We start from the raw sequence: 24,507 nt of genomic DNA on the forward strand, positions 1-24,507 counted from the left end.
AGAGGAACAGAGAGCCTATTCAAGGAAATAATAGCTGAAAATTTCCCAAATCTCGGGAAGGAGCAGGAAATACCAGTAAGCGAAGCCAACAGGACACCTATATATATTAACAGACAAAGGCCTTCACCACGACACCTAGTGGTAAGGCTAGCCAGGGTCAACGACAAAGAAACAATATTAAGGGCAGCTAGACAAAAACAAAAAATAACGTACAAAGGAACTCCCATCAGGCTCTCAGCGGATTTCTCAACAGAAACTTTTCAGGCTAGAAGAGACTGGAATGATATATTCAAAATACTAAAAGACAAAAACTTTCAGCCAAGAATACTCTATCCAGCAAAAATATCCTTCAAATATGATGGAGAAATAGTAACTCTCCCAGATAAACAAAAGCTAAGGGAGTTCATGGCCACGAGACCGCCACTACAAGAAATACTCAAGAAGGCCCTCAGGCCTGAAAACAAGAAGAGAAAGGGAACACAAAGCTTGGAGTAAGGAGAAAAGTAGGTAGACAAAATCAGAGAAATAGTAGATCTTTACCGGAATAGGTTAGCAACCACTTAAATACTAAACTCAAAGATCAAAGGAAGAAATTCACCAAAAATAAATTTAACCTCATCACTGTAAACACACAGCCACAACACAAGATAGAATAAGGTATAACAAGAGCAACTTAGAAGGGGAAGAGGAAAGTGACTGAATTGACTTAGTATAAGGAAATAGGAGGCTATCAGATAATGGACTATCTCATACAGAAGATTTTTCGCCCAAACCTCAAGGTAACCACTAAACAAATAATCAAATTAAAACCACATATGATAAACAAAGAGAAAACTAGAAGAATCATAAGACAGAACAACCAAACTGAATTGGCAGTCCAAAACAAATGGGACAAGAAACAAAGGAAATGCAAAAGAACCAGAAAATAAGTGACAAAACAGCAACATTCAACCCTCATATTTCAATAATTACCCTAAATGTAAATGGATTGAACTCTCCAATCAAAAGATACAGAGTGGCAGGATGGATTAAAAAGCAAGACCCAACAATATGCTGCCTTCAGGAAACACATCTTAGCACTAAAGACAAGCACAGGCTCAGAGTGAAAGGATGGAAGACAATACTCCAAGCTAATGGCAAACAAAAGAAAGCAGGTGTTGCCATACTCATATCAGACAAAGTAGACTTCAAGATAAAACAGGTTAAGAAAGACAAAGAAGGGAAATATATAATGATAAAAGGGACACTCCATCAAGAAGACATATCACTTATAAATATATATGCACCCAACATAGGAGCACCAATGTACATAAAACAACTATTAACAAACCTAAAAGGAGAAATCAACAACAACACAATAATAGTAGGGGATCTTAACACCCCACTTACAGCAATGGATAGATCATCCAGACAAAAAGTTAATAAAGAAATATTAGACTTAAATGAAAAACTGGACGAGATGGACCTAGTAGACATATACAGAGCACTCCACCCAAAAACAGCTGACTACACATTCTTCTCAAGCGCGCATGGAACATTCTCTAGGATAGACCATATGTTGGGAAACAGAGCAAGCCTCAATAAATTTAAGAAGATTGAAATCATAACAAGCATCTTTTCAGACCATAAGGCTATGAAACTGGAAATGAACCAGGAAAAAAAAACTGGGAAAGTGACAAAAATGTGGAGATTAAACAACATGCTACTGAACAACCAATGGATCATTGATGAAATTAAAGGAGAAATCAAAAACTATCTGGAAACAAACGAAAATGATAACATGCCATATCAAACCATATGGGACGCAGCAAAAGCGGTCCTGAGAGGGAAACTCATAGCGATACAAGCCCACCTTAACAAACAAGAAAAAGCCCTAATAGGCAACCTTAAATTACACCTAACAGAACTAGAAAAAGAAGAACAAACAAAGCCCAAAGCCAGCAGAAGGAGAGAAATAATAAAAATCAGAGCAGAAATAAATGATATTGAGACCAAAAAAACAGTAGAAAGGATTAATGAAACAAAGAGTTGGTTCTTCGAGAAGATAAACAAAATAGACAAACCCTTAGCCAGGCTAACTAAGAAAAAAAGAGAAAAGGCTCAAGTAAATAAAATTAGAAATGAAAGAGGAGAAATTACAACGGATACCATGGAAATACAGAGGATTATAAGAGAATACTATGAGAAATTATATGCCAACAAATTGGACAATCTAGAAGAAATGGATAAATTCTTAGACTTATACAACCTCCCAAAATTGAACCAAGAAGAAATGGAGAATCTGAATAGACCAATCACAAGTAAAGAGATTGAAATAGTAATCAAAAACCTCCCAAAAAATAAAAGTCCAGGACCAGATGGCTTCTCCAGTGAATTTTACCAAACATTCAAAGAAGATTTAATACCCATCCTCCTCAAACTATTCCAAAAAATAGAGGAAGATGGAACACTTCCTGAATCATTCTATGAGGCCAACATCACCCTGATACCAAAACCAGACAAAGACAATACAAAGAAAGAAAATTACAGGCCAATATCGCTGATGAACATTGATGCAAAAATCCTCAACAAAATATTGGCAAACCGAATACAACAATATATTAAAAAGATCATACACCATGATCAAGTGGGATTTATACCAGAGACGCAGGGATGGTTCAACATCCGCAAATCAATCAACGTGATACATCACATCAACAAAACAAAGAATAAAAACCACATGATCATCTCAATAGACGCAGAGAAGGCATTTGACAAGATACAACATCCATTTATGATAAAAACTCTCAATAAAATGGGAATAGAAGGAAAGTACCTCAACATAATAAAGGCCATATATGACAAACCCACAGCTAACATCATACTCAACGGGGAAAGACTGAAAGCCATTCCTCTGAGAACAGGAACGAGGCAGGGCTGCCCACTCTCACCACTCCTGTTCAACATAGTACTGGAGGTTTTGGCCAGAGCAATTAGGCAAGAAAAAGGAATAAAAGGAATCCAAATAGGTAACGAAGAAGTGAAACTCTCACTATTTGCAGATGACATGATTGTATATATAGAAAACCCTAAAGAATCTGTTGGAAAACTGTTAGAAACAATCAACAACTACAGCAAAGTTGCAGGGTACAAAATCAATCTACAAAAATCAGTTGCATTTCTATATGCTAATAATGAACTAACAGAAAGAGAGCTCAAAAAGATAATATCATTTACAATTGCATCAAAAAGAATAAAATACCTAGGAATAAATCTTACCAAGGAGGTGAAGGACCTATACAATGAGAACTACAAGACATTATTGAGGGAAATCTACGATGACATAAAGAAATGGAAAGATATCCCATGCACGTGGATTGGAAGAATAAACATAGTTAAAATGTCTATATTACCTAAAGCAATCTACAGATTCAATGCAATCCCAATCAGAATCCCAATGACATTCTTCACAGAAATAGAAAAAAGAATACTAAAATTTATATGGGGCAACAAAAGACCCCGAATAGCTAAAGAAATCCTAAAGAAAAAGAACAAAGCAGGAGGCATCACAATTCCTGACTTCAAAACATACTACAAAGCAATAGTAATCAAAACAGCATGGTACTGGTACAAAAACAGACATACAGATCAATGGAACAGAATTGAAAGCCCAGAAATAAAACCACACATATACGGACAGCTAATTTTCGACAAAGGTGCTAAGGACATGCAATGGAGAAAGGAAAGTCTCTTCAATAAATGGTGTTGGGAAAACTGGACAGCCACATGCAAAAGAATGAAAGTGGACCATGTGCTATCGCCATTCACAAAAATTAACTCAAAATGGATCAAAGACCTGAAGGTGAGACCTGAAACTATAAAACTCATAGAAGAAAATATAGGCAACACACTATTTGACATTGGGTTTAAAGGAATCTTTTCGGATGACATGCCTACCCAGACTAGGGAAACTAAAGAAAAAATAAACAAGTGGGAGTTTATCAGACTAAAGAGCTTTTATAAGACAAATGAAACCAGAATCAAGATGAACAAACAACCAACCAGCTGGGAGAGAATATTTGCAAAACATACATCTGACAAGGGGTTGATCTCCATAATATATAAAGAACTCACACAATTGAACAACAAAAAAACAAACAACCCGATCAAAAAATGGGCAGAGGAAATGAACAGACACTTCTCCAAGGAAGATATACAGATGGCCAATAGGCACATGAAAAGATGCTCAACATCACTAATCATCAGGGAAATGCAAATCAAAACAACACTAAGATACCACCTCACGCCCGTTAGAATGGCTATAATCACCAAGACAAAAAACAACAAATGTTGGAGAGGATGTGGAGAAACAGGAACCCTCATACACAGCTGGTGGGAATGCAAATTGGTGCAGCCTCTATGGAAAACGGTATGGAGATTCCTCAAAGAATTAAAAATAGAGATGCCCTATGATCCAGCCATCCCACTACTGGGAATCTATCCAACGCACCTGAAATCAACAATCCAAAGAGGCTTATGCACCCCTATGTTCATTGCAGCATTATTCACCATAGCCCAGAAGTGGAAGCAACCTAAGTGTCCCTCGACTGACGATTGGATTAAGAAAATGTGGTATATATATACAATGGAATACTACTCAGCCATAAAAAAAGACAAAATCGTCCCATTTGCAACAACATGGATGGGCCTGGAGCGTATTATGTTAAGTGAAATAAGCCAGAAAGAGAAAGACAAACACTGTATGATCTCACTCATATGTGGAATATAAACCAACACATGGACAGAGAAAACTGGACTGTGGTTACCCGGGAAGTGGGGGTGGGGGGTGGGCACAAGGGGTGAAGGGAGTCATATATGGGGTGATGGACAAACAAAAATGTACAACCCAAAATTTCACAATGTTAGAAACCATTAAAACATCAATAAAAAAAAATCGATCAATGTAATACGCCACATTAAGAAAATGAAGGGGAAAAAAACATGACCATCTCAATTGACGCAGAAAACCATTTGACATAATTCAACACACTTTCATGATAAAACACTCAATAAACAAGGAATAGGAGGAAAGTGCCTGAACATAACAAAAGCCATATATGAAAAACACACAGCAAACATAATACTCAGTGATGGAAGACTGAAAGATCTTCCTCTAAGGTCAGGAACAAGGAAAGGATGCCCACCTTCACCACTTCTATTCAACACAGTACTGAAAGTTCAAACCAGAACCATGAGGGAATAAAAATAAATAAATAAAAGGCATCCAAATTGGAAAGAAAGAAGTAAAATGGTCTCTGTTTGAAGAGGATATCATCTCACATGTAGAAAATCCAAAAGACTCCACAAAAAAGCCATTTGATCTAACAGATGAATTCAGGAAAGTAGCAGGATACAAAGTCAATACACAAAAATCAGTTGCATTTCTATACACAAACCGTGAGATCTCTGAAAAGGAAATTACAAAAGCAATTCATTTATAACAGTATCAGAAAGAATAACATGTTTAGGAATTAACTTAACCAAGGAGGTGAAAGGCTTGCACCATAAAAACTACAAAACATTTCAGAAAGAAATTAAAGAAGACATACATAAATAACACACATCCCATGTTCATGGGTTGGAATGCTTACTATTGTTAGTGTAAATATTACCCAAAGCAGTCTACAGATCCAATGTAATCCTTATCCAAACCCTAATGATGTTTTTTGCAGAAATAGAAAAACCCGTCCTAAAATTCACATGGAATCCCAAGGGATTCAGAATAGCCAAAACAATCCTGAAAAAGAAGAACAAAACTAGAGGAGTCACACTTCTTGATTTCAAAACTTACTACAAAGCTACAGTAATCAACAGTATGGTATTGGCATAAAGACAGACATAGAGATCAATGCCATGGAATAGCGAGCCCAGAAACAAACCCTCATATATGGTCAAGTGATTTTTGACAAAGGTGCTAAGACCATGCAATGGAGAAAGGTTTCTTTTCAACAAATGGTGCTGGGAAAACTGGATATCTGCATGCAAAAGAATGAAGTCGGGCCCTCATCCAACACCAGATACAAAATTTAACTTAAGGATGTAAATGTAAGACCTAAAATAAAAGAAATCTTAGAAGAAAACATAGGACAAAATCTTCACGACACCGGACTTGGCAATGATTTCTTGGATATGACACACGTAACGAAAGAGAAACAATGGACAAATTGGACTCCATGGAAATTTTATAAGTTGGTACATCAAGAGGCACTATTCAGAGTAACAAGGCAACCCAAGAGTGGGAGAAAATATTCGCAAATCATATTTCTGACAAGAGACTGATATCCAGAATATACAGAGAAGTCCTAAAACTAAACAACTAAAAAACAAGCCAATTCAAATATGGGCAAAGGACTTGAAGAGACAGTTCTCCAAAGAAGAATGGCATACAAGCACATGAAAAGACGCTCAACAGCACTAATCATTAGTGAAATGCAAATCAAAACCACAATAAGACACCATGTCACACCCACTAAGATGAGTGCTATGGAAAAGACAGAAAACAACAAGTGTTGGCCAGGATGCGGAGAAATTGGAACACTTGTAAACTGTTGATAGGAATGTAAAATGGTGCAGCTGCTATGGAAAACAATATGGATGTTCCTCAAAAAATTGAACCTAAAATTATCATGTGAACCAGCAATTCCACTTCTGGATATACACCCAAGAGACCTGAAAGCAGAGTCTTGAAGAGATATTTGTACACCCATGTTCATAGGAGTATTAGTCACAGTAGATAAAAAGTGGAAGCAACCCCAGTGTCCATTGACGCATGATTGGATACACAAAATATAGTATATCCATGCAATGGAATATTATTTTGCACTAAAAAGAAAGCAAATTCTGCAATATGCTACACATGGATTAACGTTGGGGACATTATGCTAACAGAAATAAGCCAGTCACAAAAAGATAAATACTGTATGATTCCACTAACACGAGGTACTGAGAGTAGTCAAAATCATAGAGATGGAAAGTGAAATGGTGGCTGCCAAGGGCTGGGGGGCGGGGTGAAGGAAGAGTTATTGTTTAATAGGTATAGAATTTCAGATTTACAAGAGTTATGGGGATGAATGATGGTGATGACTATACAACAGTGCAAATGTATTTAACGCCACTGAAGTGTACACTTAAAAATGGTTAAGATGGCAGACTTTTTGTTATGTATATTTTAACTCAATATACAAAAAGGGAAAGAAAAGAAGAAATGAGCTATCAAGCCACTAAAAGACATAGTGGATGCTTAAATACATATTGCTAAGTGAAAGAAGCCAACTGGAAAAGGCTATATACTCTGTTCCATAGTTTTCATATATTCCAGTTACATGACATTCTAGAAGAGGCGAAACTATAGAAACAGTACAAAGATCTGTGTTTCCAGGAGTTGGGGGGCAAGGGATGAAGAGGCAGAGCACAGGGACTTTTAGGACAATCCAACACTTCTGTAGGCTCTGTCATGGTGGATACATGAGATTATGCATTTGTCAAAATCCAAGTACATGACAGCGAGACAGAGAACCTTAATGTAAACCACGGACTTGGTTACAAACACTGTATCAACATCAGCTCCTCACTTGTAAGGAATGAGCTGCACTAACACAGGTGGTCATGCAAGATGTTAACAGTAGGGGAAACTGGGGGGGAGGAGGGAGAAATGCTCTGCACTACCTGCTGAATTTCTCTGTCCATCTGAAACTTTCCGAAAAAACAATCTATTAATTAAAAAATAATCAATGGAAGGTAGGGAGTTGGTAGAAATATGGACAAAAGAAGATTATCAGAATATTGATAAATGTTGAAGCTGGGTAATAGGGACATGGGGGGCTGTCACACTTTTCTGTTTAATTTGTGTATGTTCAAGGTTTTCTACAATAAATCATTTTTAAAGCTCCAGATTAAATCTAGATTATATGTACAAAGAATCAAAGAATGTGAAGAAAACAGATATTTTTAAAGCAAGTCCTCAAGGGGCACACTGAGGGAAGGTGCAATCACACTGGATAGAGAGTGAACAGCCTGGTTCCATCAGGAAGGTTCGGAGCTCAGTGAGCAAGGCAGACGACAGCACAGTTAGGGAAGTGACAGATAATGATCATGGAAAAATGTTCGCCCTCACAGGTCACAGAAATGCTATCGATGGGCCCTGACAGGACTGCCCTAGGATTTACAACGTCGTGACACCCAGAGGTTTAGTGGGCTCAGGGACAGAACACCACGTCCTGTGAGAATGCCAATCAGCAGCGGCTTTCTGGAGGGCAAACCTCCTGAAACCTGGAACCTGCAGGCCACTGGACCAGCAGCTCTGTTGTACGGAATCTGTCCAAAAACAAAGGGATTGGGTAAAGATGATGGACTGAATAAACAGATGTAGAGACTCTTGATATAAAATCCCTAAAAAGTGACCCAAAGATTCCTTCAGTGATGAACAAATTCATAATAGCCCTGGGAACCATCAACAGAGCCGACATTTTGAGGAAGACATCAAAGACAGACAGCAGCTGTCTGTCATACACAAATTAAGACCGGGGACCCCAGCGGGAAGCTCCGTGTGGGCCATGGAGACCAAGCCGGAGCGCTCTCTCTCCCTCCCCTCCTCCCCCTGCTACTCACCTAACACCTCCTGCATCGCCCTTCCACTCCCAGCCACTGCCCACCTCATGCTCCAGGAATACAGGAGCAGAGGCACAGGACGCTCTTTCCACCAGCACATCTGTCCTCATGTTCTCTGCAAGTCCCAAGGCAGCAGAGCTCAGCCTTGCACCCCTTCAGGGTCCAGCACGCTCCTCCCAGGCTTTCAGGCTCCTCCTTTCCATCCAGTCCTCCCTGCAGCAAGACACCTCCTAGCTCACCTCCACGTTACAAACAAAACTCTCCTTTGGACCCATGCTCCCTTTTGGCTACTGTCCACTTTCACAACTCCCCTTCACGGCTAAACCTCTTAAGTAAATTGCCTCATCCCTACTGCCCTCCCACGGCCCCCATTCACCAACTCTAGACCCAGCTTCATTCCCACCCTCTCAAGGAGACTGAGGTGACCAGTGATCCCACGTGGCCGAGTCGAGCCATCTTTTCTCCATTCTGATCAGAGCTGTATCCGACCCAGTTGATTGCCACTCCTTTCTCCAATACACTTTTCCCCTCATGGCTCCTGTGACTCCATGCTCCACTGTTTCAGTCCCCTTTCCTGGACCCTCTTCAGCTGCACCTCTGCAAACACTGCCTGATCCTAGGCTGGGCCGTGGTCCCTTCTATGGCTACAGTGTCTCCAGGAAACCTCATTCAATTCCATGGTTTTAAACATCTCTGACCTCATCCTGACTCTGCAGACACACCGATGCAACTTTAAGAGGTTAGGTGCTAGCTCCCCAGCATCAGCACCTAAGGAGTATCTCAGACTCGATTCCTCTCAAAATTTTACTGTCACATGAGTTCCAAAATAGCATCAAATATTTCCAAAAAGGAGGAAAAATTTGATACCATAAATAGTGGTGAACAAAGTAACCAATAAAATGTATACTTACATCCAATCATGGCTACTTGACGGGGAAAATAAGAACACAGAACTAAGATCAGACAGTCTCAAGCTGGGGAGTGGAAGGTGAGGAGCTGGGAGTGTAGAACACAGGATCTGATCAACTCTAAGAATTGACAGAAAGACAGACAGAAATGGTTGTTCCTAAAAGCTGAAAGACACCTACTAGACGAATAGAAAAATCATGAGAAAGCCTAACAAATTAAAAATTAAATTAAATGGTAGACTCAAATTCCAATTTATCAATAATCACAATTTTAAATGGATTAAATTGCGCTATAAAAAGAGGAAGGCTCTCAAGTTGAGTTAAAGTATAGTTATAAAATAAAGGGATATAATGTGGTTGAAAATAAGGAGATAAAGAAATAAGACTTTAAATGGGACAAAAAGAGGTTTTCTGTGTTGACAAGTGTCAAGAACACTTATGCACCTAACAATATGGTCTTGAAACATAAAGCAAAACTGGACAAACATGAAGACACAGGCACCTCCAGAATCACAGGGAAACCTACCTTACCTCTCTTAGAAATCCACAGGTCAAGTGATACAGTAAGTTAGGAAATACATCTGCTGACAAACACAAAAAAGCTAGATCTAGCCTCAGCCCGAGGGACAACAATGTAAGCAACTAGTGGAGAGGATACATTCTCCTCAAACCACAATGAAACAATCACCACAAATGACTGTGTGCTAAGCCACAGTGAAATTTCTAAAGAGTCCAAAAAGCAGAAATCTATAAGTGACCATATTACTGGGCCTTAAAGCAATAAAAGTAAAAAATAATCACAAAATATTGGCTCCTCTCCCCCAACCTATCCACTTGAAAATCTGTCAACGCCCTTCTAAGTCTCTCAGGTTAAAGAGGGAATCCAGACTGACAGGACAAACTCTTTAGAAATGAACTGCAATGAGAGCAGCATGGGGCAAATCTATGGCGTGGGGACAAAGGGACAGAAGAAGGGACACAGCCTCCACTGCAGGTATCAGGGAATATCAACTGTACACGAAGAAGCTGACCACTTCCCTCTAGGAGCCAGAACAACACCACAATAAAACCAAAGACTGGAGAATGAAGAGAGGATTCACGAGGCAGGAACAACAACGTAGACATGAGCAATGGAGTCAAGGGCTGGCTGTCTGGAAAGACCTGTAACAGTGAGAAACCTTGTGCAGTCTGACCAAGAGGAACAGACAAAGGCACCAAACTGTACCATCAGGTACTACAAACTACAGAAACAGCTTTAACGTGATAAGAAAACATAGTGGATGGCTCTGACCAGGACATCAGCGGCCCTCAACTGGAGCTATCCTTCCTCCAGAATGCATCTGGAAACACACAGGATGGGTTTTGTTTCTTGCTTTGTGTTGTCCTAATGGCTGTTGCCCTGGGGGTCCAGGAGGTCCTGAACAGCCTGTCACATAGTGCCGTTTCCCACCTGAAGTGTTACTGACATCTGGGAAGACAAGCACTGATCCAGATTAAATGAACAACGTGGTAGGGAAATGTTTTCCATGGATCTATAACTGGGAAAAGATGGTACCTTCAATATGTAAAGAATATCGAAAAACCAATGTTTACAAGTACTAAACTGTAAAAGAACAGGAAAATCAGAAACATAGCCAATAAACACACCAAAAATATATCCAAACTATTTGTACAGGTAGAGAAATATGTATGTAAAGCACAGGAAACAGTCTAGGAGATTACACACCAAATTTTACTACCAACAAGGAATAAAAGTTGGGAGGTAAGTGAGAAATAGGTGTTTTTACCACTTCTTAGCTTATGTATTTCTTTAGTGTTTTAATTTTTACAGAAGAGAACGTATTCTACTCAAACAGATGTTTAAAATTTTAAAGAAATTATTAAAATGTTCAAAATGACTTCAGTTCAAGGGTATTCATTAAAACATGAATGGAAAGAACCTCCCCATGACTTTAAGAGTCTCCCATAACTTTTCTAATAGTTTACTATGTCGATTTTGTTTCACATTTAGATCCTAACTCACTGGAATTTACATTTGTGTGTGGGATGCAACAGAAGCTGATTTTCTCCTGTTCAAGTGGAAAACCAACCGTCCAGGCACTGTTCATTGGGTAGGTCTGGCTTTCCCAGCTGACCTGCAATGTTTCCTTTCACGCCGGCTAAACCCCAACAGCTATCGCTGCCTCTCGAGTGCCCTAGAGTGAGCAGGGTGAGCTCTGCAACCTGGGCTCCCTGTCTGCGAGGGACGGCTACCAGCAGAGCCTTCTCCCAAGACAGCAGCAGGCATGCTACACACAGAACTATTCAGGGGTCGTCTGCTGTGGAGCAGGAAACCCCTCATGATGAGCAGGCAGTGGGGGAGCCCTGAGCCCCGGGACTGACCTCGGCTGGGGGCCACAGGCTGCTCAGGCAGGGAGCCGCCTCCCTTCAGCTCGTCCAGCTCCTCCTGCTGCGGGTGAACCTAGCTGTCGGCGGCTGCCCCGCTTCAGCTTGCCACTCTATCCACCTGCTCCTGCAGGTGGCACACATGTTCCTGTTCCCCTGGGAGCAGAAGCAGTAGGAGTGCAGCAAGTTGAAGAGTTCTTGGGCCCCCAGCACTGACAGGATGACCCCGCTGAGGGAAGTGGGGCCAGTGTTGCCGTGCTCGCCCTACACAGCTTCTGTGGCTGGCTTCGGGCTGACGTCTGTTGGAGGGTGGAGGTGCTCTGGGAGGGTTTCTGAGCCATCATTGTGAATGATGAACTTGGGGGCTCTGGGCCAAACCCTCATCAGGCCCCAGGCTGGTCCCGCTGCAGCTGGTCCCCACATCTCTCTTCAGCCTCCTTTGCTCGACTGGCTCTTGAGGGACAGATGGCCTCTCTTGAGTGAGTGTTGAGGAGAAACTGTAAGAAGGAAGCCAGCCAATGAATCTACTTGCCCCAGATCCTGGGGGGTAAAGTCACCCACAGAAATGTCACTCTTACTTAGCAGGCCCTGGCAGGGAAGAGGGGTTCTCATCGCCAGCATCTACAACAGAAGTGTTTGCATCTCACTGGCTGTCTGACCCTGTGGAGGCCACACTGTCTCCTGGAGTTCCTTCCAGAGACTCTGTGCTCAATCCTGACTGGTGGCTTCCTGGGCAGCCCTGGGTGGATGTTCACCCTGAAGAGTGGCTCACTTCAACTTGCGGGAGCCCGGCTGAGCACTCAGGTTTTCCCTCGAGGACCACGATGAACCTGAAGCTCCTTCCCCATCTGCTTCACCCTTATGTTCCTCAGGCCCCCAGCGGGCTTCCTGGTGTCCTTTCTCCTGGGACGGCCATGTCCTTCAGAGCCCCCTTCTCCCTCAAGTGGAAGATGGAGGGTATGGCCGTGGGCTTGAGCACATAGTACTGAACCTCCAGCATTTCCGAGAGCTTTTTTGGTGAACATTGGTGAAATGTTCACTACAGACAAAAGAATGTTTAGTGGGGTCCCTTCATCCCTGTGAACAGCTTTTAACAACTGGACCAGACGTTTTGAGCCCTTTATGGGGAGACTGAAAGGATAAATGAAAAAGCAATTAGAAAGAAAGAGTTAAATGTCTCCCCCTAAAATGATCAATTATAAAACAAAACAAGTGTTTTTGCGAACACCCAAACCTGTAACGACTATGCCCATTTCAACCCTTAGTAAAGATTTAAGGAACACCTTCTGCTTGCAAGTTATTACTGGAATAGAAAGATGAAAGACCCACTGTCTACCTTAAGGAGTTGACTGACTGTAGGGCAGAGAAGGAAGGAAGGTGAGGACCTCCTCCCAGGCTGTGGTAAGTGTCCTGTAGGGACACAGACGCTCAGGCAGATAGCACAGGATGGTATCAAGACAACAGGAAAGGCTTCAGGAAGCCTCGGAAATAGTTCCTAGAAGGTCATGGCTGCCCAACACTCCTGCTGTCCCTGGGATGCAAGACTTTGGGTGTTAAAACGGGGAAGGTTGGTCCCCCTATTTCATAGCCAGGCCAGGTGTCGGCCAGCAGAGACTCCCAGGCACTCAGCAGGGCGACTGGCCCAGCTCTGCTCAAGCAGCTGAGGATGCGGGACCACCACCAAGAGGAGGTCAGCACCAAGAGCTGTGGTTTTGTGTTCCTCCTGTCCTTCCACTACCAGAAGGAAAGCTGCTCCCTGTACAAAGCAACCTGCCCCTGCAAGGTACTGACCAAGATACTTCATAATCTTTTCTCCTCATTAAGGTAAAATCTCTATTTAGACCATAATTGTGCACATGGGGGGTGGGGTGGTCTCTCCCGAGGGCTTTCTGCTCCACTTGAGGTCATCTAAACCCCCTGAGGCCACTGTGGACCAGATCAGGTGGGTACTAGCTCCTCAGGGAGTTCCAAGCAACACGACATTCTAACCTTTCTCAATGCTTTGTGACTAGTTTCCCAAAGACCTCCACCTCCTTTGCCCCTAGAACAGGTTTGACCATGACACATGCCATAAGCAACTTTCTCTGCAGTGTTTTGCCTCATTCTCAAAAACAGTAACAAAACTTTTGGGACACGGGCTCTGAAGGAAACTGTCAAGAAAGCAGGGTGGCTGACCTCTAAAACAAGCTCATGTTACTAGTTCTTTGGATAGATTGTAACAATTTTCAAATTAGAACAAATCACTGTAAACTTTCAATAAGACTATAGACAACAGTGGCATTCAGGTCTTTCAAACTTCAATAACAACCTGCAACATGAAACAAAAGGATCTGCCAGCAGGTTTTCAATGTAGAATGTCTTCAGTGCACTGTTCTGGCACTTCCAGCGTGGAGTCCGCAGGAAAGGACTCGCTGAACTAGCTGAATTCCAGAAGCTCTCATGAAGGGAACCAAGCCAGGGGGAAGGCAAACCCCTCACCAGACTGTGAGAGCCCAAGGAAGACGTGGAGAGAGGAGCCCCTTCCCCGAGTCCCCAGGGTAAGCCTCCCTGTGAAGATTAGGCTGTGTCCTGTTCCACCCAGGATGCTGTCAGTTGCAGAGTCCCAGTCTGCATGGTCAGCCTCCCTATGAGAATGGGACTGTACCCTGTTCCCCCAGATGCTGTCAGATGCCCAGTCTGCAGGGACAGCCTCCCCGTGAGGAGTGGGCCTAGCTCTGCTCTGCCCAAGATGCTGTCAGGCACCTCTCCAGGACTCACCTCCACACGCAGAGCCACCTTTCCCTGCCCTGCCAGGACCCTTCTAGCAACAGAGCAATTGGGAGATGTATCCATTCAGCAGATACAAGCTGCATTTGCTCAGCTACATTCCTGATCGCAGAGATCAAGGCAGGCTCCCTTGCCGTCAAAAGAGAAGAAAAGTCACAGCAAATGCAAGAAGATAGTGACCTAAGGAAGAGCATTTACGGAATATACTGTTTCTTGACATTTTTGGCCCCAGCCCGAATCAATGGAGAGTAGGGTGGCCACAGGGTGGGGGTGAGAGGGTGATGGAGGCCATAAGGTTGGCGCTGGTGGCTGTGTGGTGGCTGTGGTGGCCTGAGGCGCTCCGAGCAGAGACGGTGGCGCAGACCAAGGCAACGCAGTGCCCAACGCTGACTCACCAGCTGGACCAGCCCTGAGGCCCCTAGCACAAAGTGCCGCCCACCTTGGGCTGGAACTCATGGGGGGCTGACGGGGCAGCGGTGGCTGGTTACCTGTGGAAGAAGATGGAAGTTTCTCCTCATTGCCCTGCCAGTGGGAGCAGTTCGCGGCCACGCAGCAATCACCATCCCAAGCCTCAGGCTGTCGAACCGCCAGGCTCCTGCCCCCTCCTCACCACCCCCGAGCGGGACCGCCACGTGACGAGTGGCGTAGAGCTCTGGGCAATACTTTGGTATATGCAGCTGGTCCCCAAGGCCCGAAGGACAGCAAGATGGCTGCGCGCTCGCCCTCGTCCTCCGTAAAGCAAGTTGGCTGTGCCCGCGGGCCTAGGCAAAATGCCTGCTGCCACGCCCATCCCGGGGTCACGCTGCCCCAACACTTCTGTTCCACTGCCCCATGGGTCACTGTTGCAGTGACCTTTCCAGAGAAGTGAACAAGACACAAAACCATGCCCTGGGTGACATTCTGGGTGTGACACCAATGGTGTGGCTCATGTGGGAGAGTGATGTGTGCTAGGATGGAGGTGGGTGGAATTGTAGCCAGGAGGGCCAGGAAAGGTCTCACCGCAGAGTTAGATTTTGAACAAGGCCCAAAAGCAGTGCAGGAGGAAGGCAAGTGGCCTGCTCTGGGAGCAGCAAGGAAGCCACTTTTGCCAGGGCACAGCCGGTGAGGGCAGCAGGAGCTGAAAGCAGAGTGGTGACTTGGGCCCAATTGTGGGGCCTTGCTGGTCATAGTGACGACTTGGGCTTTTATTTATTCTGAATGAGATGGTGACCATTGGAATGTTTTGAGAGGAAGAGTAACATGGCTGGGCATATGTTTAGCAGCCTTGATCTGGCTGCTCTGTTGAGAATATACCACAGAGGAGCCAGGGGAGAAACAAGGAGACCAGTTAGGAGGCTGTTGAAATAAGCCAGGCAAGAGATCTTGGAGGCTTAGGTCAGGGTGGGGAGAGGAGGTTGAATTCTGGGTGTGTTGTCGAGACACTAGGACCATGTACAGATGGGAAGTGGTGAGGGGTGGGGCTGGGGAGGTAGGAGCTGAAGTCAGTGCTGAGTTTATATCCTGAGCTAAGAAATAAGAGCCTCAGCTGGGGAGACTTGGGGAGGTCCTGCTTGGTGGGGAGCTGTTGGGAGTTTTGTTTTGGCTGAGTTGACTGTGAGATTTATATTTTGTCTGTAACTCTTCCACGAGAGGAGAGGAGAGAAGGACCGCCTGGAATCCATCATATGAAGTCCCTGTGCCCCTCCCAGGCTGTCTCCTGGCACAGACATCCTATGGGTAGGCCTTGGAGTGGAGGTTCCTCTGTGCAAACTTGCTTGGGTGTTCTGGCCTGTCAGCACTGCTCCTCCCTGGGTTTGTCACCTTGAAAAGATTTATTCAATTAGTTGACCCTTAGGTTTTCAAAAGTTAAAGTTTATGTAATCTGTGGGCTTGTAAAGCAATATAAAATATTTCCAAAGAGGCAAGAAAGAGGTAAATTTCAGAAAAAAATAAAAGTTTCTAGTATTACATGGAATGTGTTAAAAACTCTTGTTTCCCTTTCTGCCTTCCCTGAGTGTGTGTAGTCATACTGTGAGATCTGTTCTTTTCTTTGGAATGGGGGGTTTTCAAATGGAATTCCAGGGCTTATACTTGAACAGCAAAAGCGTTAAGTATGATTACTTGTTCATAAAACAGTGTCTTGCCATGGAAATAGCAATTAATTAACATTATTTTCTGAAAGTAATAAATACATGTGGCTTTTCTCGTTGAACTAGAAAAATGCTTTACAACTTTCTTCCCTCCTTTCCATGTAAACTGTAGGTTGGTGTGAGTTTGCTGGATTCTTCAAACACTGGGTTGTGCCATTTACAAGATCACTGTGGTCCAAAGCAACGTGACTGAGAGCAGAGGCCTGGGGTCAGGGTCTCTAAGCTAAGCACCCCTTGAGTCTGCACAGGGAAGTACTTGAGGGCCCACACGTTCTTCCTGGGTGTCGTCCCTGCTCATACCCACCGCAAAAGGAGCCTGTCTGCTGAGAGAAGCTACAGAGCCCTGGAAAGATGTGAAGACACCTGCACAGGGGCTGGGGGTTGCTGTCCTCCCTGAGGTCGTCCCTGTGATCCCCTTGGGCCTGTGTTGACACGTAGGGCGATGTTTTGCACCCACAGTGCAGGTCCCGCAGAGTGTAATTTGTGCACATTGAGAAAGTCTGTGAAAGTCAGGAGTTCTGAGTCTGGATTAGGGTTTATCAATTTAGGGTTCATTTGAGTCACAACGTTAAACAGCATCCTGCCGACAGTCTCCTCACTTGTGAGAGTGGAAGCTGAGAGAGGGAGCCCTTCTCTTCCTCCACAGGCAGAGGAGGGTGTTTGAGCTCCCGGAGTCCATTCCTGTGGCTGCTCAGGTGTCCCCACCCTTCTGCACCAGGGACTGACCCACTCCAAGGCTTCTGTCTCTACCAGGGGAGTTTAGAATGTGTTTAAATTTCTGAATGTGGCTTTCCTTCTGTCCCTGGGAAGCAGGCTGCTTATCTGTGCTGATGCCAATATTTGTGTTTCTTTCCTTTGGATTCCTGTATCGCTTGAACAGTGCAGACTTGTGCCTCTGGTTTCCCTTGGCTCTTGGTAATTTTATTTCCTGTATGAGAAATAACATTTTGAGTTTCTTTGGCTTAAAAATGTGAATTGATGGAGAGAGATAATGTCAGCAAGGCAAGAGAATTGTGGAAATAAATAGAATTTTTGTTCTTTTTAGGCTAGAGAATCTCAAGATGTGAAATGAATGTGTTGAAGTTTCCAGGTGCATTTATAATTTTTACATCAGTGTTTACATGTGCATGTCCCTGGAGATCACTGAGATTTAAAAAGCGAAAGCAATGGAATTTCTAATTTCAATTGATGTGAGGAAAACTAGTCAAACTAATTCTACTATGTTCAAGGACCTAAACCAAACCCCTATTGCATTATAATATGCCACTGATTCCAGAAAATACTGCCTGTGTGAGATACAGTGGAAAGACAAACTAGGATGCAGCTTGTCCTTTTAGTTAGCAAGAGATACGAAAATTTCATTTCATATGGTTACTCTTTTGTAACTGTTAGTGTGCTAAAGGAATCAAATCTTAGAATGATTTCTTATGTACAAAAGTTAAAATTAAAGAAAAACTAATAAATGGGAAAGCATGGTATATGTAAATTTCTCTGTTTATATTAGATAAATCTGTAACATAGAAAAGTCTGACCTCAGAACAGTTACTGCCAACATTTCTGGGTCCCCTCCAGCGCTGTTACTCCAGCCACCCCCAGTACACAGGTTTTTTTGTTTTTTTTAAAGCTTTTTATTTAATTTTTCCCCCAAAGCTCCAGTAGATAGTTGTATGTCATAGTTGCACATCCTTCTAGTTGCTGTATGTGGGACGCGGCCTCAGCATGGCCGGAGAAGCGGTGCGTCGGTTGCCGCCCGGGATCTGAACCCAGGCCGCCAGTAGCAGAGCGGGCGCACTTAACAGCTAAGCCATGGGGCCGGCCCCCGTACACAGTTTTCATCATTCTTGAGCTTCCTGTTGGCATTTCTTTATATAAAAACAAGGCATTGAGAATGCATATTCTTGTACACATGTTGGTCTTTGTAATGAGCGGTCAGACTCTGCACTTTATGATGTGTGCTGACAGCTTACGCCTCTTCTCTCCTACTTCCCCTCGTGTCCACACCTGGACAAGCTGAGGAGAAAGTCCAGAGGCTCCCTTCTTGGGCATTGGCTTTGGATCGAACCACAGAAGCCCCTGTCTGTGTGCAGAACTCTTGCCCTAGTCTCATCCCTGGCAAAGATTTCTTGCTTTGACCAAACTTTAGTCAGGCTCCTGAACCTTCTCCTAGGCCTCTGTGTGCACTTCCTCGTAAAATCTAGTTTTAGCAAGAACCTTGCTAAGTCAGTTTAACCAGAACCCCCACCCGTATGTCTGATCACCCTCGAGATCGGCTCAGGTTCCTCCTCCTCCTCCACCATCCCTCAGGTGGTGTCTGATCACTTTGGCCTGTCTTTGGTAAGAATCCTGTTAGGTCAGGTTAGCCAGAGACTCCAACACTTGCTTTTTCTCTTAGTAATTTTTCATCCCCTGACCCCCACCATGCAGCCTCGCCTTGAATTCCCACTTGCCCATGCTGCTTTCAGAGTCGAGCCCAATCTCATTTCTCCTCTGCTTTGAATCCCATCACGGTGGTCTCTAAGTATCACAGTGGTTCTGAATAAAATATGCTTTACCATCTTTCACAAGTGTTATTGAATATTTTTTCTTTAAAACCTCCCACCACAATAAAAACCCAGGCCAGGCTCCTTTCCTTGCTTTCTCAAGCCATTTCAGAGCTGCTTGAGATTCCGGTCCTGCTCTCCTAGGAGACTTCTATTATGTGAGTCATAAGACTTTTCCTAACTTCTGTGTGTGTGTGGAGGGGGGCACACACCAGCATCAGTCTCTACGTGGGAACCACAGCACTTGCCAGTGAGCAGTCATATTTTGAAAGGAATCTCTTTCTCTGAGCGGTAGGTCTCAAGAGTGGGCTCAAAATATTCAGTGAACCATGTTGCAATCAGATGTGCTGTCATCCAGGCTTTGTTGTTCCATTTGAGTGTTGACTTTAACTTAAAGTCACCAGATGCTTTACCCCTAACAAGAGAGTGAGCCTGTACAAAGGCCCGGAGGTGGACTGGAGGGCAAGAGGAGAGAATAGGATCAGGTAGAGGAACCAGAGTTCAGAGTATGAGACAGCAGCTGGAGAAGGGGTCAGAACAGTCGGTAACAGCACAGCAGCCAGGTCAAGGCCCCGCACACCACGTCTGGGTGTCAGGTCCTTCTCTGAATTGCAATCAATGGGGGACCCCCACTTCTGGTTGGATGCCTGGCGGACCAGAAGGTAGTGTTTTACCACATCTTTCTGTCCACAGCTACCAGACCCTGGCCAGAGAGTGTGAAGCGCTGATGCAGAAGTACTTGCACCTGCTGCAGATCATGGAGACGGAGAAGACAGTGGCCAATCAGCGACGGCAGCAGATCGAGGATGGGGAGATCAATATTGAGCAGCTGAAGGCAGAGGTCACTGCTGGTTAGGGGTGCAGAGGCTGGCCGGGGGACCCAAAACACAGGCCCAACACCCCACACCCTGGGCTCCTGAAGGATCAGAGGGGCACATGACTGGCAGGGGGACCAGCTTCCAGCCACAGCGAGGCCAGCCTCCAAACTTAAATTTAGTGATGCTGGCAGAGTGGGAAGTGCCTTAGTCAGATCTGAGTTCAGATCCTACCTCTGCCACTTGACAGTTGCAACCTGGAGTACGGCCTCCCATCCTCTGTGCCTCCATTTCTTCATCTATAAAACGTCCTTTTTATACTTGCCTGACAAGGTTGTTAGGATTGAGTGAGGTTATTTATGGGCGAGTTTTTATTTACTCTGCTGATGACCACATTGACTAAAGCATTCCCACATTATCAGCTGAAGAGTCCGGGGACACAGAGTTCCTAGTAGGTCGTCATAGTGTGTGCTCCTGGCTCAGTTCCAAGCAGTTGTTCCCTCTACATGTCATAAGAGTTCCTACAGGGGCTCACCGGACATCAGTCTGGAGGCCACACTGTTGTTAGGTTAAGCTTTCTAGAACTTTACTACTCAAAATGTGGTCCATGAAGCAAGAGCATGTTAGAAATGCAGAATCTCAGGCCCTGCCCAGACCTCCGGAATCAGAATCTGCACTTTCACAACATCCCAGTTGATTGCCATTTACATTAAAGCTTGGGAGGCGCTGGCTCTCTGTCCCTTAGACGCCCCACACCAGCTGTCTACCCCAGCGCCGAATGATCTGATTTTCTCTCCCCCCACATCTCACCAGTGCTCACCAGATGCTCCGAGACATTTGGCCACGTCACACGAGGACCGTGGACTCCTAGCTGAGGAAGGGAAAATGGAAACATAGATTCTAACCAGGGTCGGCTACATGATTTGCAGGGCCTGAGGCAAGCAAAAAATGCAAGGCCCTGGGTGGAGTCAGGGAAGTCAATCTCCCCTTCTCGCAGACCACCAACCCACCCGTGACAGACAGGCAATCCCCCAATTTCAACTTCCAACCTTCTCTAACCTCTGTGCCATTATACACTTGGTACCTACATGAGGGGTGGGCAAGATGCCCGTGCTGAGTCACCCTCCTAGTGCCCAGGAACTGTCTCCTCACCCTGCCCTGAGACACCATCGGGTGTGCACTGCACCCACCTATTCTGCACCTACCCCAAGGCCCCTGCAGAGGGTGGAGAGTGACTCACGGTGGGATGTGAGTCTTCCTGGCTGACTCAACCCATTTGCTCCCAGACAGAGGGTAGAGGAGGTCATGGGTTCTGGGGTGTCAGCATGTGTGGAACAAGCAGCTGAGAAACCATCCCAGGGAGGCAGCAGGAGGCAGGAACACATGAGGCGGAGGCTCCACTCCCCTGGGGTGTGCTCCATTGTTCCATCAGATGTTACTCGTGCAACACAAATTCAAAAAGAAATGGTTAAGAACTTCAATGTTGCAACTTCAGAACTTGAAGCCCCAGGCATGGGGCCTTCTGAGCATAGGACCCCATCACACGCCCTTGAAGCCAGCTCTGCCTGGAATGTTCAAAGATCTGAAGTTGCCAATTCCACCTTATGGTGCCGCTGCCAAGCTCTGAACTAATGATCACATCAGCTTGGAACTTGAGGTTGAACAAAAGTTTCAGATTCCACATACCTCCTCTTTCCTGCACCAGACACTGTCAGACAAGTTTCCTTAGTCAGTCCCCTTAACCATCCTCATAGGATCGAACAAGGAAGCAGGTTCAGAGAACTCAAAAGTCACCTGCCCAAGCTCACACAGTTGGGAAGTGGCAGAGTCAGGACTAGAAGCCAGGTCTGTGTGTCTACTTGCCAGTCTTCCCACTCTACTCATAGCCTCTTCTCACGTGGCTCCTGGGATGGGGGCTTGTCCCATGTCTAAACCATCTGGTTCATTCTAAGATCTATCCAAGCCCTACATATATCCCTGAAACCAAGCTGAGTCCTTGTTAGGGGCCAGGAAATAGGTCTAGGGAACGGGAACAGGTTAGTGGCTTCATGATCAAGGGTGTCATTCACTCACTCGTTCACTAACTGCCTAAGATCAGCTGACCACAGCCTCATCCTCTTCCCCAGGCTCCTCTACCCCAGTCACTCAGGGCTCCAGCCAGTGATTCATGGTTATGAGCTGTGCACATCTTGACCTTCGCACATGCTGGGGCTTCTGTTTGGAGTGCCCCTGTCACTCCCATGCTTCCCTGCCTGGTGGAATCCTACCAAGCTCAAATGTCTTCTCCTGGGGACTCTCATCCCAGAATGTGCTCCGTGCCCCCTGCTCCCATGGCTTTCCCACCCTCAGCAAGTCACGTCAGAGCCAGCTCCTCAGGTCTCTGACCCCACGCAGTCTGGTGGGACCTCCATGAAGGCAGGGGTGTCGTTTACCACTCTGTCTCTTCTGCTTCTCGCATAGTAGGTACTCTGTAAGGGCTTGATGAATGAATGGACATCAGGATCTGTGGTAGGCAGTAAAGAGATGGAAGTTTCTACCCTTAAGGTCTGATTGTGGTAGAGTGTGATTGGCACCATAATAGAGCTTGTGGTGTGAACCCAGGTAAAAAGTGAGTCATTTTATGACCAAAGTGGGTATGAGTTCATGTCGCATATGGCCTTGAATGGTTTTGGGGGTTGATAGTCCAGAGAAGGGGTGGGTGCAAATGACAAGGCCCTCTCTGGTGCTGGGGAGCACAAAACTGGTCAGTTTTGAGTGAAAGTGTATGTGTGTGTGTGTGTGCGTATTTGTCAGTATGGCAGCAGAGGCCTTTTTGGTGGGAATTTGGAAAAATATTTCCAACTGAGTGCATTACTCTCCAGGGCAAATGATTTTTTTTAAGGAAGACTTTGAAAGATCAGCTTGGTAAAGCTTTCTGGCTGTAGTCTCTCTCTCTCTCTCTTTCTCTCTCTATCTCACTCTCCCTCACTCTCACACACACGCAGACACATACACATCTTGCAAGGCAGATGGCACCTGTGTGCTCTGGAGGGGCTGCAGGGAGGTGAAACAGAGACCATTTCCCAGGAAGTAGACCATCAGGTAGGCAGAATGTGCTGAGGAGCCAAGTAAGTGATTGGTGACGCCCGTGACAAAGACAGAGTGTCTTAGAACTTCAGAGCTGGGAGGGATCTGAGAACTCTGAGGTCCACAGAAGAGGAAGGGACTTATCCAAGGTCACTCCAAGGTCACTGCCAGCGCTGGAATTCAGGCTTAACCTTGGGTCTCCTGGCTGTAGATCCTTGGCCTGTGCCTGCGCCACAACTTATTCCTTCCTTGCTGGGGAGACGGGCCAGTTAAAAGGTGCATGTTCAGGAACCACTGTGTCACCTGGCTGGCCTCAAGCTCTCATGGTCCACCTGATAGCCAGAAAAATTCCTCAGTCCCCATCCCACATATTCCTGAGGATTTTCAGGGTCTTCCATTTTCCTGGCCACGTCTGGCTTCCAATTCTGCTCTCCTGACTTCTTGTATCACTTCCCACAGTGGCTGTCTTTAGTCAGTCTTGACTGCTGCTTACCCCCATGTGGTCACTCCATGTGTCCATCAGGTGGAGCTAGATTCTTCTGCAATTACAAATGTCCCCCAAGTCTCAGTGGCTTAAAACAGCAAAGATTGTTTTCTGTCTCACACTGTGTGTCCATTGTGGGTTCTGTTCCACAACATTCTCACCCAGAGTGAGTGACACAGGCTGACGGGGCGCCCACGATCAGGAAATTCACCAGTCCCATGGCAGGGGAAGCAATGTGGCAAATGGTGCCTGACAGCTCTGCTCACATTTCATTGGACAAAGTGAGTCACATGACCACACCTGACATCAGGGACCTGGGCAGTACAGTCCTGCCCTGTCCCAGGAGGAGAACCAGTGTATCCATGAAAGCCCTAATGCCACCTGACTAGCCCCTCCTTCAGTCCCCAAGCCCCACACCGGCCAAGTATGGACCAGACTTTCTGAAAGGCTTAGATACAGTAAAGGGGGTTTCCAGTACTGAAACAGAAAACAGCTTAAAGATGAATAGAAGACATTTTTGCCCTCCTGTCACTCAACATTTCCTGCTACAGGGATTTCTTGTTGATTTCCTCTCCTCACACTGGCTTCTCTCCACATGCTCGCAACTGCCATTTTGTTGGTGCTGGGACTGTTCATAATCCCTTTATCTGCCAAGACCCTCGCCATGCGTCCAGTGATGTGCTGGGGCTGGCCCATAGCAATTTGCAAGTCGGTTGTGAAATTTTCAAGAATCTTGCAAGCTTGCTATTTACCCTTTGGTAGCTTAAA

Source organism: Diceros bicornis, assembly GCF_020826845.1.
Source record: "Diceros bicornis minor isolate mBicDic1 chromosome 17 unlocalized genomic scaffold, mDicBic1.mat.cur SUPER_17_unloc_1, whole genome shotgun sequence".
NCBI lineage: Eukaryota > Metazoa > Chordata > Mammalia > Perissodactyla > Rhinocerotidae > Diceros > Diceros bicornis.